Below are 18,501 nucleotides of genomic sequence, written 5' to 3'. Positions count from 1 at the left end.
ACAGAGATTATATTTAGATTTGTTAAATGATAATTAAACAGCTCCTTGATTGTCCCTTCAAAATGGAATAGACACATATGATAATGATGTTTTACTTGGTAAAAACATAGGAAATAGTTGCTCCCATGGATCATATTTCTAATAAATAGAATATTAAGATTAGATCAAATTTAAAATATCACATGAAACTTACACCATGATTTCCAAAAGTTAACTTAGAAAGTTAAGTTGGTCATTTAAAACTAATCTTTTTGCTCCAATAAGTTAGAATCAAATTTTTTAATATTACTTTGGAAGAACTTTAGCTTTTTATTTCATATTATATTTAGTTAAAATAAAAAGAGAGGAAAGGTGAAGAATAAAATTGCATAACTAGTTGCAGAGAAGAAAATGTCCTCTTAAGAACATGATGCAAATAAGTTATCTTGAACCATGACTTCAGGGTTATACACTAGGAATACATTACCACTATAAATTTTAGTAAAATTGATGTCAAAGTACAGAGGAGAGTGCAAACCCTTACTGAATAATTGTTGCTGGTGAAAAATGTAGATTGATTAGCTTTATCTCTTGATGCTTCCTGATTGATTCTAGGGGAAGAACTTGCTGACCACACTTTAGTGAGCCAGAATGTGTTTATCATGGCTAAGAGGCAGAACATCAGCTCAGAGTGGAAACACAGTTAGCAAATGATTAATTAAAACATCTATCTACACCAAACCCAGAGGAATTTGCTTAGTTCTCATCTTTCACTTTTACTCAGCAGTTACCATAGGTGGTCACATAGCTTTCTGGAACCCTGTGTTTGCCCCTGTGCTTATCTGGTTCTTCTCCACTGTCTCATTTTTTTGTCTACTTAATCTCACTATCTCCTAAAAGTCCTAGGTCTTTTGTTGCTCTTTTTTTCTTTTTCTTTTTTTTTTTTTTTGGTGCTGGGGATTGAACCCATGGCCTTGTGCTTGCGAGGCAAGTCATATTCTTTTGACACTTTCATCTCAACTGTCTGAAGATCTTGTTTTCTGAGCTCTTGGCCCTTATTAACAATTTCATACTAAATATCTCAGTTGAATATCATGTCAGTACCTGAATCTCAGCATATTCATAACAATGCTTAGCTCTTTCTTCTAAACCTATTCTTCCTCTTCTGGACTATTCTTAGGGCAACTTGAAATCTTGTGACTTTTTTTTGCCTCTTTTGCTCATTGTCTCTTTACCCTTACCTGAGTTTTCCTATTTTTTTTTTTCATTTTTTATTGTTTTTTTCTTTATTTGTTCTTTTTAGTTATATGTGACAGTAGAATGCACATTGACATATCATACATACATGGAGTGTAACTTCCCATTATTATGGTTGTACATGATGTGGAATTACACTGGTCATGTATTCATATATGAACATAGGAAAGTTATGTCCGATTCATTCTGCTGTCTTTCCTATTCACATTCCCCTTTTCTTCCTCTGAATCCCCTCTGTCCAATCTGGTGAATCTCCTCTTATTGCTCCCCACCAGCCTATTGTGAGTCAGCATCCACATATCAGAGAAAACATTAGGCCTTTGATTTTTTGGGATTGGCTTATTTCACTTAGCATGATAGTCTCCATTTCCATCCATTTACTGGTAAAAGCCATAATTTCATTCTTCTTCCTGGCTGAGTAACATTCTATTGTGTATATGTACCACATTTTCATTTTCTTAATCCATTTATTGGTTGAAGGGCACCTAGGTTAGTTCTATAGCTTGGCTATTATGAATTGAGCGGCTATGAACATTGATGTGGCTGCAGCACTATAGTATGCTGATTTTAAGTCCTTTGGGTATATGCTGAGGAGTGGGATAACTGGGTCAAATGGTGGTTCCATTCCAAGTTTTCTGAGGAATCTCTGTACTGCTTTCCAGAGTGGTTGCACCAATTTGCAGTCCAACCAGCAATGTTTGAGTGAACCTTTTCCCTCATATTCTCACTAACATTTATTCTTGATAATTGCCATTCTGACAGAAGTGAGATGGAATCTCAGTTTAGTTTTAATTTGCATTCTCTAATTGCTAGCGATGTCAAACATTTTTTCATATATTTGTTGACCAATCATATTTCTTCTTCTGTGAAGTGTCTATTCAGTTCCTTTTCCCATTTATTGATTGGGTTATTTATTTATTCATTTTTTGTTGTTGAGTTTTTTGAGTTCTTTGTATATCCTGGGGATTAATGCTCTACCTGAGGTTCAGGTGGCAGAAATTTTCTCCCATTCTATAGGCTCTCACTTCAGGTTCTTGATTGTTTCCTTTGCTGTGAAGAAGCTTTTTATTTTTATCCCATCCCATTTATTGATTCTTGATTTAACTTCTTGCGCTTTAGGGATTTTATCAAGGAAGTTGGTTCCTGAACCAACATGATAGAGATTTGAGCCTACATTTTCTTTTAGTGGGTGCAGGGTCTCTGGTCTAATTCCTAGGTCCTTGATCCTCTTTGAGTTGAGTTTTGTTCAGGGAGAGAGATAGGGGTCTGATTTCATTTTGTTACATATGGATTTCCAGTTTTCCCAGCACCATATGTTTAAAAGTCTATCTTTTCTCCAATGTATGTTTTTGGCACCTTTGTCTAATATGAGATAACTGTGTTTACATGGGTATGTCTCTGTGTCTTCCATTCTGTATCATTGATCTTCATGTCTCTTTTGGTGCCAATATCATACTGTTTTTTTTTTTTTAATAGAGCACTGAAGTATAATTTAAGGCCTAGTATTGTGATGCCTTCTGCTTTACTTTTCTTGCTGAGGATTGCTTTGGCTATTCTGGGCCTCTTATTTTTCCAAATGAATTTCACGATTGCATTTTCTCTTTCTATGAAGGACATCATTGGAACCTTAATAGGAATTACATATATCCATAGAATACTTTTTGTAGTGTGACCATTTTGACAATATCAATTCTGACTATTCAAGAACATGGGAGATTGTCCCATCTTCTAAGGTCTTCGATTTCTTTCTTTAGAGTTCTGTAGTTTTCATCGTAGAGGTCTTTCACCTCTTTTGTTAGATTGATTCCCAAGTATTTTATTTTATTTTTTATTGAGGCTATTGTAAATGGGATAGTTTTCCTAATTTCTCTTTCAATTGATTAATCAGTGATGTATAGTAATACAGTTGATTTATAGATGTTCATTTTATGTCCTGCTACTTTGCTGAATTCACTTATGAATTCTAGAAGTTTTCTAGTAGAGTTTTTTGGGTTTTCTAAATATAGAATCATGTTGTTGGCATGTAGTGATAGTTCGAGTTATTCTTTTCCTATTTGTGTCCCTTTAATTTCTTTCTTTTGTCTAATTGCTCTGGTAATTTAGAGTTTGCAGGATTATATTGAATAGGAGTGGTGAAAGAGGGCATCCCTGTCTTGTTCCCATTTTTAAAGGGAATGCTTTCACTTTTTCTACATTTAGAATGATGTTGGCCTTGGGTTCAGCATATATAGCTTTTACAATGTTGAGGTATGTTCCTACTATCTCTAGTTTTTCTTGTGTTTTGAATATGAATGGATGCTGTATATTGTCAAATGCTTTTTTTGCACCTATTGAGATAATCATGTGATTCTCATCTTATGTCTATTGATGTGATAAATTATGTTTAATGATTTCAATATGTTAAACCAACCTTGCATCCCTGGGATGAACCCCACTTGATCGTGATGCACTATCTTTTAAATATGTTTTTGTATGCAATTTGCCTGAATTTTATTAAGAATTTTTGCATCTATGTTCATCAGGGATATTGGTCTGAAGATTTCTTTCCTTGACATGTCTTTGTCTGGTTTTAATATCAGAGTGATACTAACTTCATAGAATGAGTTTGGAAGGGTTCCCTCATTTCCTATTTCATGGAATAATTTGAGGAGGATTGGTATAAGTTATTCTTTGAAGGTCTGGTAGAACTTGACTGAGAATACATCTGGTCCTGGGCTTTTCTTTCTTGGTAGGTTTTTGATGGCATCTTCAATTTCATGTCTTCATGTTCAACTTTTTATGTCTTCCTGATTCAATTTTGTAGGTCATATGTCTGATTCAACTGGGTAGCTCATATGTCTATAAAAATTGGTTGATGTTTTCAAGATTTTCTATTTATTAGAGTATAAATTTTCAAAATAGTTTCTTATTATTGTCTATATTTTAGCAGTGTCTGTTGTGATATTTCCTTTTTCATCAGGAATTTTAGTAATTTGAGTTTTCCCTCTCTCTGTCTTCATTAGCTTGGCAAACAGTTTGTCAATTTTATTTATTTTTCAGAGGAACAATTTTTGTGTGTGTATGTTTTGAACATTTTTGCTTCAATTTCATTGGTTTCAGGTCTGCATTTTAATTATTTCTTGTCTTCAACTTTTGGTGTTGATTTGTTATTCTTTTTCTAGGGCTTTAAGATGTAATGTTAAGTTATTTATTTATTTATTTATTTATTTATTTATTTAGCAGTGCTTGGGATTGAACCCAGGGCCTTGTGCTTGACAGGAAAGCACTCTATTAACTGAGCTATATCCACAGTCCTCTATTGTTTTGATGAATGATCTCAATGCAATGAACTTTCCTCTTAGCAATACCTTCACAGTGTCCCAGAGATTTTTTTTTTTAATATTTTTTTTTTAGTTGTCAATAGGTCTTTTGTTTTATTATTTATTTATATGTGGTGCTGAGGATTGAACCCAGGTCTCACACAGGCCAGGCAAGCACTCTACCACTGAGCCACAAATCCAGCCCAAGTCCCAGAGATTTTGATAAGTTGTATCATGATTTTCATTTACGTCTAATTTTTAAAATTTCATCCCTGATTTCTTCTGTTATCCATTGGGCATTCAATAGTGTATTATTTAGTCTCCAGGTGTTAGAGTAGTTTCTAATTTTTATTTTATCATGGATTTATAATTTTATTCCATTATGATCTGATAGAATGCAAGATATTATCTCAATTTTTTGTATTTGCTAAGAGTTTCTTTGTGGCCTAAGATATGATCTTTTTTTAAAGAAGGATCTGTGTGCTGCTGAAGAAAATGCATTCAGTCATTGATGGATGAAATATTCTATATATGTTTGTTAAGTCTAAATTATTAATTTTATTTTTTATTTCTATAGCTTCTAGATTTAGTTTTTGTTCAGAGGAACTAGCAGTGAAAGAGCTATGTTAAAGTCACCCAGTATTATTGCGTTATGGTCTATTTGATTCTTGACATTGAGAAGGACTTTTTGATATATATCAATGATACATTGTTTGGGGCATAAATATTTATGATGGTTATGTCTTGTTGATATATAATTTCCTTAAGAAATATGAAGTTATTATTCTTTTTCCCTTCTGATTAACCTTGGCTTGAAGTCTGCTTTATTTGATATAAGTATAGAGACCCCTTCTTGTTTAGAAGATCCATGTGAATGATATGTTTTTCCCCATCCTTTTACCTTCAGTTTGTGGATGTCTTTGCTTATGAGATGAGTCTCTTGGAGACAACATATTGTTGGGTCTTGTTTTTCAATCTAATCTGCCAGTCTGTGTCTTTTGATTGATGGGTTTGGGACATTTCCATTCAATGTTATTATTGAGATATGATTTTTATTCTGTCATTTTGATTTATTTCTGGTTTCTAATTTGAATTAATTTCTCCTCTGACTATTCTTCTAGTGTAGTTCTTCCCTTTGCTGGTTTTCATTTTTAATTTTTCATTTCTTCTTCATGAAATATTTTTTTGAGAATGTTTTATAGTGAAAGCTTTCTAGTTGTGAATTCTTTTACTTTTTGTTTATCAAGGAAGGTTTTTATTTCATCATCAATTCCGAAGCTTGATTTTTCTGGGTACAGTATTCTTGGCTGGCATTCATTTCTTTCAGCGTATGATATATATTATTCCAAGACCTCCCATCTTTGAGGGTCTGGATTGAGAAGTCTGCTGAGATTTAGATTCATTTCCCTCTAAACATGACTTGTCATTTTTCTCTGGGAGCCTTTAAAATGCTGTCCTTATTCTGCATGTTAGTCATTTTCATAATAATGTGACTCGGTGAGGGTTTTTCAAGATGGCGGACTAGAGGGCGGCTGCATTTCACGTTGCTCCAGGATGCAAGATTCAAAAGAGGAGATAGAGAGAGACTTGGGACCAACTCAAAGCTGCTGGGTAAGTCTCTCCCGTTGGGGAGGCATCCCGGATGGGGTGGTAGCCCCGGAATGCAGGGAACTTGTGAAGTAGAGTTGCTCCGCGAGACGCCCCTCCCCCCCGCTGGAGCGGTAAACACGGACAACTGGGATCATCGTAGAGGAGGCGGCTCAGCACAGCGCTTGGACTCGGAGCAACCACTGGGGCTCCAGGCGGCTGCCTAAGGAGGAGCAGTGTGGCGAGGTGTTTAGACTCAGAACGACCGCTTCTGAACACCAGGGGGTTGCCCGGAGGAAGAGGAGGAAGGCAGCAGGTCGCTTGGTCTAGGAGTGACTGCATCAGAGCCACAGGCAGTTGCCAGAGGAGGAGGCGAGTGGTGAGTTGATGGACTAAAAGCGACCGCTCCTGAACACCGGTAGCCTGCCTGGAGGAGGAGCATGGTGGGTCACTTGGTCTCGGAGCCACTGCTCCTGAACACCCGGGGGGCTACCCCGAGAAGGAGGAGGAGGAACAGGGCGGGTCACTTGGACTTGGAGTGACTGCCTAGGGCTACGGGCGGTTGGTGGGAGGAGGAGACGCGAAGTGAGTTGCTTGAACTCCTAGTGACTGCGTCGGAAACCGGGCGGCTGTCCAAAGGAGGAGGTGTGTGGTGCGTCTCTGGGTCTCAGAGCTATTGTACGGGGCTCCAGGTGGCGGCTCAGAAGAGGGGCCGCATAGCCAGGCGATTAGGTACAGAGCAGGGTCCCAGGAGCTAGGCGGCTTCTTGCTGTAAGAGCCACACAGAGACACGCCTAGGGGCGGAGCGAAGTTTCCAGGACTTCGGGCAGAGTCTCTGGGAGAGGCAGCCTAAGGAGACTCGCCTGCGAAGGGTGAGGCTCCCAGGCCCAGGAGGTAGGTCCGGGCCCCTGGGAACGTTGCAGAGGAAGACAGCCCAGCCCAGGCAGTAGTTGTAGATTGAGGGGAATCTCTAGGAGGGGAACTGACCAGTGAGATCTCCCCACCTGGTGAGTCTTCCCTGCCGGGTGAGGTTTTCCCACAAGGACGGTAAAACCAGAGACACAGGCACAAACAGGCCTTGCCTCAGCCCACAGCCTAGTTCCCCGTTGGATGACCATTGGTCAACAAGTGGAGGCACCTCTGCCCACTAGCAGGGAATATACCCCACCTGAGTGTCACCACCCCTAGAGAGGCAGCTTCTTCGTGGAGCTCCTCATTATCAACTTCCTTCAAGACTTCAGGCTACTGAAGGATAAGAGTGAATATACTAGCAATCTTCAGGGACATTATAAGTTGATAGAGGAAACCTGCAATATCTTAATGACCCACTAATTCCTGAACAATATGAGAAAACAAGGGAAGAAAATGCCCCAAACAAATCTAGATGTTGCATCAATAAAATCCAACAACAGCATGGCAGAAGAAATGACAGAAAGGGAGTTCAGAATGTACATAATTAAAATGATCAGGGAAGCAAACGATGAGATGAAAGAGCAAATGCAGGCATTGAATGATGAGATAAAAGAGCAAATGCAGGCATTGAATGATCGCACCAATCGACAGTTAACAGAGCAAATTCAGGGAGCAAAAGATCATTTCAATAAAGAGTTAGAGATATTGAAAAAAAAACCAAACAGAAATCCTTGAAATGAAGGAAACAATAAACCAAATTAAGAACTCCATAGAAAGCATAACCAATAGGATAGAACACCTGGAAGACAGAACTTCAGATATTGAAGACCAAATATTTAAACTCGAAAACAAAGTTGAACAAACAGAGAAGATGGTAAGAAATCATGAACAGAATCTCCAAGAACTATGGGATATCATGAAAAGGCCAAATTTGAGAATTATTGGGATTGAGGAAGGCTTAGAGAAACAAGCCAAGGGAATGAACAATCTATTCAATGAAATAATATCAGAAAATTTCCCAAATCTGAAGAATGAAATGGAAAATCAAGTCCAAGAGGCTTATAGGACTCCAAATACACAAAATTACAACAGACCCACACCAAGGCACATTATAATGAAAATACCGAACATACAAAATAAAGACAGAATTTTAAAGGCTGTGAGAGAAAAGAACCAAATTACATTCGGGGAAAACCAATACGGATATCAGCAGATTTTTCAATCCAGACCCTAAAAGCTAGAAGGGCCTGGAACAACATTTTTCAAGCTCTGAAAGAAAATGGATGCCAACCAAGAATCTTATACCCAGCAAAACTTAACTTCAAATTTGACGATGAAATAAAATCATTCCATGATAAACAAAAGCTAAAAGAATTTACAAAAAGAAAGCCAGCATTACAGAACATTCTCAGCAAAATATTTCATGAGGAAGAGATAAAAAACAAAGAAGCAAATCAGCAAAGGGAGGAATTATCCTAAAGGAACTGTCAAATAAAGGAGGAACCAAGATGTGTCAAAAATAAATAAATAAATAAATAAAATTTTAAATATGAACCAAATGACTGGGAATACAAATCATATCTCAATAATAACCCTGAATGTTAATGGCCTGAATTCATCAATCAAAAGACATAGACTGGCAGATTGGATTAAAAAGAAAGATCCAACAATATGTTGCCTGCAAGAGACTCACCTCATAGAAAGAGATACCCATAGACTAAAGGTGAAAGGATGGGGAAAAACATACCATGCACATGGACTCAGCAAAAAAGCTGGAGTATTCATCCTCTTTTCAGATAATGTGGACTTCAAGCCAATGTTAGTCAGAAGGGATAAAGAAGGACATTTCATACTTCTTAAGGGAAGCATAAATCAGCAAGATATAACAATCATAAACATCTATGCCCCAAACAGTGGCTCATCCATGTATGTCAAACAAATCCTTCTCAATTTTAGAAACCAAATAGACCATAACACAATAATACTAGGTGATTTTAACACGCCTCTCTCACAACTGGACAGATCTTCCAAACAAAAATTGAACAAAGAAACCATAGATCTCAATAACACAATCAATAATTTAGACTTAACAGACATTTATAGAATATACCATCCAACCAAGAGCGAATACACTTTCTTCTCAGCAGCACATGGATCCTTCTCTAAAATAGACCATATATTATGCCACAAAGCTAATGTCAGCAAATACAAGAAGATAGAGACACTACCCTATATTCTATCAGATCATAATGGATTGAAGTTAGAAATAAATGAAAGAGTAAAAAACAGAAATTACTCCAACACCTGGAGATTAAACAATATGCTAATTATATGATGAATGGATAACAGAAGATATTAGGAAGGAAATTAAAAAATTCTTAGAGGTAAACGAGAACAAAGAAACATCATATCAAAATCTCTGGGACACTATGAAAGCAGTACTTAGAGGAAAATTTATTTCATGGAGCTCATTTAATAAAAGAAGTAAAACTCAACAAATAAACAACTTAACACTACAGCTCAAAGCCCTAGAAAAAGAACAGACCAACACCAAATGTAGTAGAAGACAGGAAATAGTTAAACTCAGAGCTGAAATCAACGAAATTGAAACAAAAGAAACAATACAAAAAATTGACAAAATAAATAGTTGGTTCTTCAAAAAAATAAACAAAATTGATAAACCTTTAGCCACACTAACAAAGAGAAGACGAGAGAAAACCCAAATCACTAAAATTCGGAATGAACAAGGAAATATCACAACAGACACGACTGAAATACAAAACATAATTAGAAGCTATTTTGAAAATCTATACTCCAACAAAATAGAAAATTCGAAGACATCAACAGGTTTCTAGAGACATATGAATTGCCTAAACTGAACGAGGAGGACATACACAATTTAAATAGACCAATTTCAAGTAATGAAATAGAAGAAGTCATAAAAGCCTACCAACAAAGAAAAGTCCAGGACCAGATGGGTTCTCAGCCAAGTTCTACAAAACCTTTAAAGAAGAGCTCATTCCAATACTTCTCAAAGTATTCCATAAAATAGAAGAGGAGGGAACCCTCCCAAACTCATTCTATGAAGCCAATATTACCCTGATACCTAAACCAGACAGAGACACATCGAGGAAAGAAAATTTCAGACCAATATCCTTAATGAACATCGACGCAAAAATTCTCAACAAAATTTTAGCAAATCGCATACAAAAACATATTAAAAAGATAGTGCACCATGATCAAGTGGGTTTCATCCCAGGGATGCAAGGTTGGTTCAACATCAGGAAATCAATAAATGTAATTCACCATATCAATAGACTTAAAGTCAAGAATCACATGATTATTTCAATAGATGCAGAGAAAGCATTTGATGAAATACAGCACCCCTTCATGCTCAAAACACTAGAAAAAGTAGGGATAGTGGGAACATTCCTTAACATTATAAAGGCCATCTATGCTAAGCCCATGGCCAATATCATTCTAAATGGTGAAAAACTGAAAGCATTCCCCCAAAAAACTGGAACAAGGCAGGGATGCCCTCTTTCACCACTTCTATTCAATATCGTCCTTGAAACTCTAGCCAGAGCAATTAGACAGACCAAAGAAATTAAAGGGATACGAATAGGAAAAGAAGAACTCAAACTATCCCTATTTGCTGATGATATGATTGTATACTTAGAGGAACCAGGAAATTCCACCAAAAAACTTTTAGATCTCATTAGTGAATTCAGTAGAGTAGCGGGATATAAGATCAATGCACATAAATCTAAGGCATTTTTATACATAATCGATGAATCTTCAGAAAGAGAAATTAGGAAAACTACCCCATTCACAATAGCTTCGAAAAAAATAAAATACTTGGGAATCAATCTCACAAAAGAGGTGAAAGACCTCTACAATGAGAACTACAGAACACTAAAGAAAGAAATTCAAGAAAACCTTAGAAGATGGAAAGATCTCCCATGTTCTTGGATAGGAAGAATTAATATTGTCAAAATGGCCATACTACCTAAAGTGCTATACAGATTCAATGCAATTCCAATTAAAATCCCAATGATGTACCTTACAGAAATAGAGCAAGAAATTATGCAATTCATCTGGAAGAATAAAAAACCCAGAATAGCTAAAGCAATCCTTGGCAGAAAGAGTGAAGCAGGAGGTATCGCAATACCAGATCTTCAACTCTACTACAAAGCAATAGTAACAAAAACGGCATGGTATTGGTACCAAAATAGAAAGGTGGATCAATGGTACAGAATAGAGGACACGGATACAAACCCAAATAAATACAATTTTCTCATACTAGACAAAGGGGCCAAAAATATGCAATGGAGAAAAGATAGCCTCTTCAACAAATGGTGCTGGGAGAATTGGAAATCCATATGCAACAGAATGAAACTAAACCCATATCTCTCACCATGCACGAAACTAAACTCAAAATGGATTAAGGATCTCAGAATCAGACCAGAGACCCTGCATCTTATAGAAGAAAAGGTAGGTCCAGATCTTCAACATGTCGGCTTAGGACCAGACTTCCTCAACAGGACTCCCATAGCAGAAGAAATAAAAGCAAGAATTAATAACTGGGATAGATTCAAACTAAAAAGCTTTCTCTCAGCAAAGGAAACTATCAGCAATGCGAAGAAAGAGCCTACAGAGTGGGAGAAAATCTTTGCCAATCATACTTCAGATAGAGCACTAATCTCCAGAATCTTGAAGAACTCAAAAAACTCTACACCAAGAATGCAAATAATCCAATTGACAAATGGGCTAAGGAAATGAATAGACACTTCACAGAAGAAGATCTACAAGCAATCAACAAACATATGGAAAAATGTTCAACATCTCTAGTAATAAGAGAAATGCAAATCAAAACCACCCTAAGATTCCATCTCACCCCAATTAGAATGGCGATTATCAAGAATACAAGGAACAACAGGTGTTGGCGAGGATGTGGGGAGAGAGGTACACTCATACATTGCTGGTTGGGCTGCAAATTAGTGCAGCCACTCTGGAAAGCAGTGTGGAGACTCCTTAGAAAACTTGGAATGGAACCACCATTTGACCCAGCTATCCCACTCCTTGGCCTATACCCAAAGGACTTAAAATCAGCATATTACAGAGATACAGCCACATCAATGTTCATAGCTGCTCAGTTCACAATAGCCAGATTGTGGAACCAACCTAGATGTCCTTCAACTGATGAATGGATAAAGAAAATGTGGTATATATATATACAATGGAATATTACTCCGCAATGAAGAATGATAAAATTATGGCATTTGCAGGCAAATGGATGAAATTGGAGAATATCATGCTAAGTGAGATAAGCCACTCTCAAAAAACCAATGGACAAATGATATCGCTAATAAGTGGATGATGACACATAATGGGGGGTGGGAGGGGTTAGTGTTAGGGTTAGAGTTAGGGTTAGGGAGGGGGGCAAGAATGGAGGAAGGAAGGACTGTATAGAGGGAAAAGAGGGGTGGGAGGGGTGGGGGGGAAGGGGAAAAAAATAACAGAATGAATCAAACAACATTACCCTATGTAAATTTATGATTACACAAATGGTATGCCTTTATGCCATGTACAAACAGAGAAACAACATCCCATTTGTTTACAATAAAAAAAAAAAGGGCTTCTATAGGACAGTAATTATTAGTGACTTAAACATATTTATTAATACAAATAAAGTAAATAAAAATCAAATTGTGAAATGTAAAAATCTAAAAATCAGTGTATGAAGAATGTTTATAGATAATCAGTATGAAAATGAGTGTTAAAATGAAAACCATTAATACATAGCAATTCTGGGGCCGCCATGCATAACTGTGTTCTGCCTTGCATGGTCCTCCAGGGCACTATTCATGTAAACTACAATGTTTACACATCTACACAGTCTTCTATGGCAGACCTAGGGAGGGAAGACAGAAAGATGGGGTGGTTTCTTAAAAAAATGTATCAGCTATTTATTGTGAGAGAGAAACAGAGAGGCAGCTGAAATAGGCTAATGTTGACTTTCAGTATTGTGTTTCATTAATAGATGCCTTTTTATTTTTATGCTTTTTGCTATGTGTGCAGTGTTTTATAATTAAAAATAATAAAAAGAAAGTAGTTATAAAAAAAAATGTGACTCAGTGTGGGTCTGTTGTAATTTTGTATATTTGGGGTCCTGCAACCCTTTTGTAGGTTTCCATTTCATTCTTTAGGTTTAGGAAATTTTCTGATACTATTTCATTGAAAATATTGTGCATTTCTTTAGTTTGTATCTCTGAGCCTTTATTTATCCCAGTAAGTCTTAAATTTGGTCTTTTCATGTTATCCCATATTTCTTGGAAGTTCTGTTCATGGTCTCTTAACATCTTGTCTCCATGGTCAGCTTTATTTTCAAGATTGTGTATTTTGTCTTCATTGCTTGAAACTATCTTCCAAGTGGTCTAGTCTGTTGGTGATGCTTTCCCTTGAATTTTTAATTTGGTGTTTTGATTCCTTCATTTCAAGGATTTCTGCTTGATTTTTTTTTTCAGAATCTCTTTATTAAGTGATCTTTCACTTCCTGTATTTGCTGTCTGATATCACTCTTTACATTGTCCTTTATCTCACAGATTAGTTTATCTATGTTCATTCTAAACTCCTTCTCTGACAGAAATGAATTTTGTTATTGAATATCTTGGTTTGTTCGGGACAATTTATTCCCTTGCTTTTTTCATGTTGTTTCTGTGCCTACCCATCTAAGAGTCCCTGTAGATTTATAGTGTCCTGAAAATTTGAAATGTACCAAACTTCCTAGTCCTCAAAAAAATTGATCCATGAAAAATAACTGATTTCAAAAATGCTAGAAATGAGAAAAGAAAAAGAAAACCAAATATGAATATGTGTAAATGTTCATGAACCATTAAAGGTCACAATGAAGCAGAGAAAATAAAAAAGAAAAAGAAATCCTGATGAAAAGTTAAAGAATTGTTTCTATAGAAGTTCAAGAGATTCTCTCAGTTTCCCTTCTCAGCAGTTGGGTGGGTTTGTCTGGAGTATGATGCTTGTTCCACCCTCAGGGTGGGGTTTCTAGGGTGAGAGAGGTAATCCTGTAGGCAGAACTCCTGGAGGAGGGGTTTAATCTTAGGTAGGCTCCAGGCTCTTTGCTGGATACCAGTTGGTCTGGAGGTTTTGAATCAGTGCACGTCCAGTGCCCAGCAATTGCCATTCATGCTTGCAGACTGCGGCCCAGGGATCTCTCCTGGTTCTGCTGGTGTGGTGAAGGAGCCAATTCTTAGTCTACTGTATCACCTGCAGACCCCAAGTTTTCTGGTCTCCAGTTCAGTCTCCAAACTTAATCTTTCCCACCTTGCCTTTTGGAATTCCTGGCTAGGAATGTCTCTCCCGGGTGGTCCTGCAAGCGGCCAGTTGTCCCCTGTGTAAGCCTCTCTCCACATTTGATTTTTCTCCTGGTCTCTTAGGCACACTCTACATCATGCAGTGTGGATTGTCCAGGCCTGTATTTTGGGCCAAACTTGGGTTTGTCAGGAGTCGTCTCCCTCAGCTGCTGGCTTTGGCACTGCAGCTGTAAAATTGTTCTTCCTTTGTCTTCTGCTCGCTGCCAGGAAAGATACAGGTTCTTTCCCATACAAGCTATTGTGCAGCACACCTTTCAGTTTAGTCAGGCAGTTTCCCCTATCTCCAAACTCTCTGCACCCAGACACACCCCTGTCCTCCCCCAAATGTGGGTTTCTTTAATTCCCTTGTCCCTCCACTGTGCTCGCAAAGGGACTGCTCTGGTTGGAGCAGCAGTGGTTGTGGTGCTGGAGATTTCTGGTTTATTCTATTATAGCCAACTTCCAGAGTCCCCGATGTACTTTGAGTGTCCAGTATTAAATTCCAGTAAAGTCCCCCCGCTTGTTTTGTTCACCCACCTTGCTGAGAAGCTGCCTGTCTGCTTTCTTGGTTTTATGCCATGGAGCAGCCAGCAAAATTACCTGGTCTATTCCACTATCTTGAAACCTCCTTTCCTACTTTTTTTTTTAACAAATAAGCTATACTTCACTTATCATAAAATGTGTATAGTCTGTGGTTTATATATATTTACAAAGTGTGCAACCATACCACTAAATCCAGAATGCTTTCTCCACCCCAGAAGAAGTTCTGTATCTGTTAGAGATTACTTCCAATTCATCCCTGTATAAGAACCTAGTAACCACTATGCAGTTTTTGTCTGTATGGATTTCCCAATTCTGAGGATTTCATCTAAGTGGAATGATACAATATGTGGCCATTTATTTTCTGGTTTTTCATAGAAGACACATTTTCAAGATTCATCCATAGCATAAAGCATGTATCAATACTTCATTTCTTCTCATGGCCAAATAATACTACATTGTACAGATAAACCACATTTTGTTTATCCATTCATCAACTGATAGACATTGGGTGATTTTCACTTTTTGACTATTTTGAATAATGCTTCTATGAATAATCATTTTGTTTAAACATGTTTTCCATTCTCTTCTGTACATACCTAGGAGTGGAATTGCTGGTTATATATGTTAATTATATGTTTAATGCTTTCAGGAACTGCCACAATGTTTTCCAAAAGGACAATAGGATTTTACATTCTTTGATTTCTCCACATCTTTGCCAATACCTATTGTCCATATTTCTGATTATAACCATCCTGATGAGTGTGTCAGCGGTATCTCACTTTGGTTTTGATTTGCATTTCCTTAATGACTAATTAAGTTGAGCATCTTTTATAAGCTTATTGTCAACTTATTTATCTTCTATGGATAAATGTTTATTTAGATCCTTTACTCATTAAATATTGGGTTATCTGAGTTTTTATTGTTGAGTTTTAAGAGTTCTTTTTATATTTGGGATACTAAACCCTCATTAGTTCTGATTTTCCAATTTTGCAAATATTTTCCCCATTATGTGAACTTTCCTTTAACTTTCTTGTAAGTGAATTTAATGTACAAATATTTTTACTTCTGAGGAAGTATAAGGTATTATCTTGTTTGGTTCCTTGTGCTCTTGCTATCATATATAAGAAAATGGTGCCTAATCCAATATTACGAAGATTTACTGGTTTACATCTTTTTCCCTAAAAGTTCCAGTTTTAGCTTTTACATTTCAGTCTTTTTTGACCATTAAAACTGGTCCATTTTGAATCAATTTTTTCTATATGGTATGAGGTAGGGGTCCAAGTCAATTATTGTTATTATCATCATCATCATTATTTGTACTGGGGATTGAACTCAGGGGCACTTGACCACTGAGACACATCTCTAGCCCTCTTTTGTATTTTATTTAGAGACAGGGTCTCACTGAGTTACTCAGTGCCTCACTTTTAATGAGGCTGACTTTGAAGTCATGATCCTCCTACCTCAGGCTCCAGAGCTGGCTGGTGCCACTGCAACTGGCTCAAGCCAGTTATTTGCATGTGAATATACAATAGTTCTAGCACTATTTGTGCATGTCTTTTCTTCATTGAATGTCCTTGACACCCTTGTATGTATATATTAGGGTTTATTTCTGGGATCTCTATTCTGCTCCTATGTTCTACTTGTGTGCCTTTATGCCAGTATGAAACTTTTGATTTCTGTAGCTTTGTAAGTTTTGAAGTAGGAAGTGTGAATCCTCTAATTTTGTTCTTCTTCAGGACTACTTTGGTTGTTCTCAGTTGTTTGTATTTCCACATGCATTTTAATACTAACTTCTCTATCTTTGTTTTTTAAAAAAGGGCCACTGACATTTTGATAGGGAATTCATTGAATCTGCAAATCAATTTTGGGAATATTGCCATCTTAATAATATTGAGTCTTCCAGTCTGGGATAGGGAGATGTCTCTCCACTTACTGAGTTCTTTAATTTCTTTCAACCATGTTTTGTGATTTTTTCAGTATACAAGTTTTACTATTTCTTTAGTGTGATTTTTCTAAGTGTTTTATTTTTGTTGCTATTGTAAATTGGATTATTTTCTTAACTTTATTTTCAAATTGTTTTTTGCTAGTGTATGTAAAATCAGTTGCTTTTGCATATTGATCTTTGTATTCTGCAACTTGATGAACTTGTTTATTAGCTTTAACAGGTTTTTCTGTTTTTATTTTTGGCATGGACTATTTATAGCTTTATATAAGGTCATATCATCTTCAAATAGAGGTAGCTTTACGTCTTCCTTTTGGATCTGGATTTTTCCTCCTTTTTCTTGCCTAATTTCCCTAGCTAGACCCTCAATTACAATGCTGAGTAGAAGCGACAAGAGCAGACATCCTTGTTTTGTTCCTGATTTTAAGGGGAAAGCTTTCAGACTTTCACCATTAATTTAGCTGTGTGGTTAACTTTATCAAGCTGAGAAAGTTCTCTTTTCTTAATTTCTTGAATGTCTTTATCATGAATTGATGGTAGATTTTGTCAAATGGCTTTTCTTCTTTGGATTAATATGGTATGATGCATTGATTTTCATATAATAAATGAACTTGCATTCCTGAAGCAAGTCCTATTGTGGTCATGTAGTATAATTTTTTTTTAATATATGCTGCTGGATTTGATTTGTGATAATTTTCTTCTTCTTGTGGCACTTATGTCTGGTTTTAGTACTAGGATAATACTGGTTTCATAGAGTGAGTTAGAAAGTATTCCTTTTGCTTATCTTTTATGGTTTGTGAAGAATTGGTATTAAACCATCATGGTTCCTGGCCTTTTAAAAGTTTTTAGGAAGATGTTTAACGATTGACTAAATCTCTTTATTTGTTAGAGATATATTCATATTTTCTAAAACTTGTTCAATTTTATAGATTACCAAATTTGTTGGCTTATAATTTTTCTTTATATTCCCTTATAATTTTTGGTATTCTCTTAGGTATTAATGTCCTCTTTTCCATTCCTTGTTTTAATGATTTGAGTCTTCTCTCCTTTTTCTTGGTCAGGCTACCTATAAGTTTGTCATTTTAGTGATATTTTCAAAGAATTCACTTTGGAGTTTGTTGATTTTTTTTTTTCTACTTTCTATTTTGTTTTCATTTAAATCATTTTTCCTCCCTTCCTGTTTTGAATTTAGTTTGCATTTCTTTTATAATTTCTGGTATAAATTTACTTTATTAAGTTGAGATTTTCTTGTTTTTAATGTGGATGTTTACAGCTACAAAGTTCCTTCTGATCACTGATTTTGTTCCCTCCATTAATTTTGGCATATTATATTTTCATGTTCATTCATTTTAAAGTACTTTCTAATTTCCCATATGATTTCCTTTTTAACATTGGTTATTTAGGAATGTGTTGTTTTATTTCTACATAATAGTAAATTTCCAAGTGTCCTTCTACTATTGACTTCTCATTTTGAATTTCAACTCTTTCATATTTATTGAAACGTATATGATGATTACCAACTATTTTCTTTCAGAAGCATCTTTCATGTGTACCCCTTCATCTTATTTCTCATTGCTACACCTTTGGTGGGCCCTTTTCACCTCCCATGTAG

General features: G+C 36.3%; 1 protein-coding gene across 1 annotated transcript in view; it reads left to right on the top strand.

The window, feature by feature from the left end:
• The window catches only part of Dnah7 (dynein axonemal heavy chain 7), a 347,577-nt gene that overhangs the window by 65,092 nt on the left and 263,984 nt on the right, over nt 1-18,501 (top strand).

This window comes from Sciurus carolinensis, chromosome 3 (assembly GCF_902686445.1).
Source record: "Sciurus carolinensis chromosome 3, mSciCar1.2, whole genome shotgun sequence".
NCBI classification, from domain to species: domain Eukaryota; kingdom Metazoa; phylum Chordata; class Mammalia; order Rodentia; family Sciuridae; genus Sciurus; species Sciurus carolinensis.
Note: the sequence above shows the minus strand (reverse complement) of the source record. Positions and strands in the feature narration are given on the sequence as shown.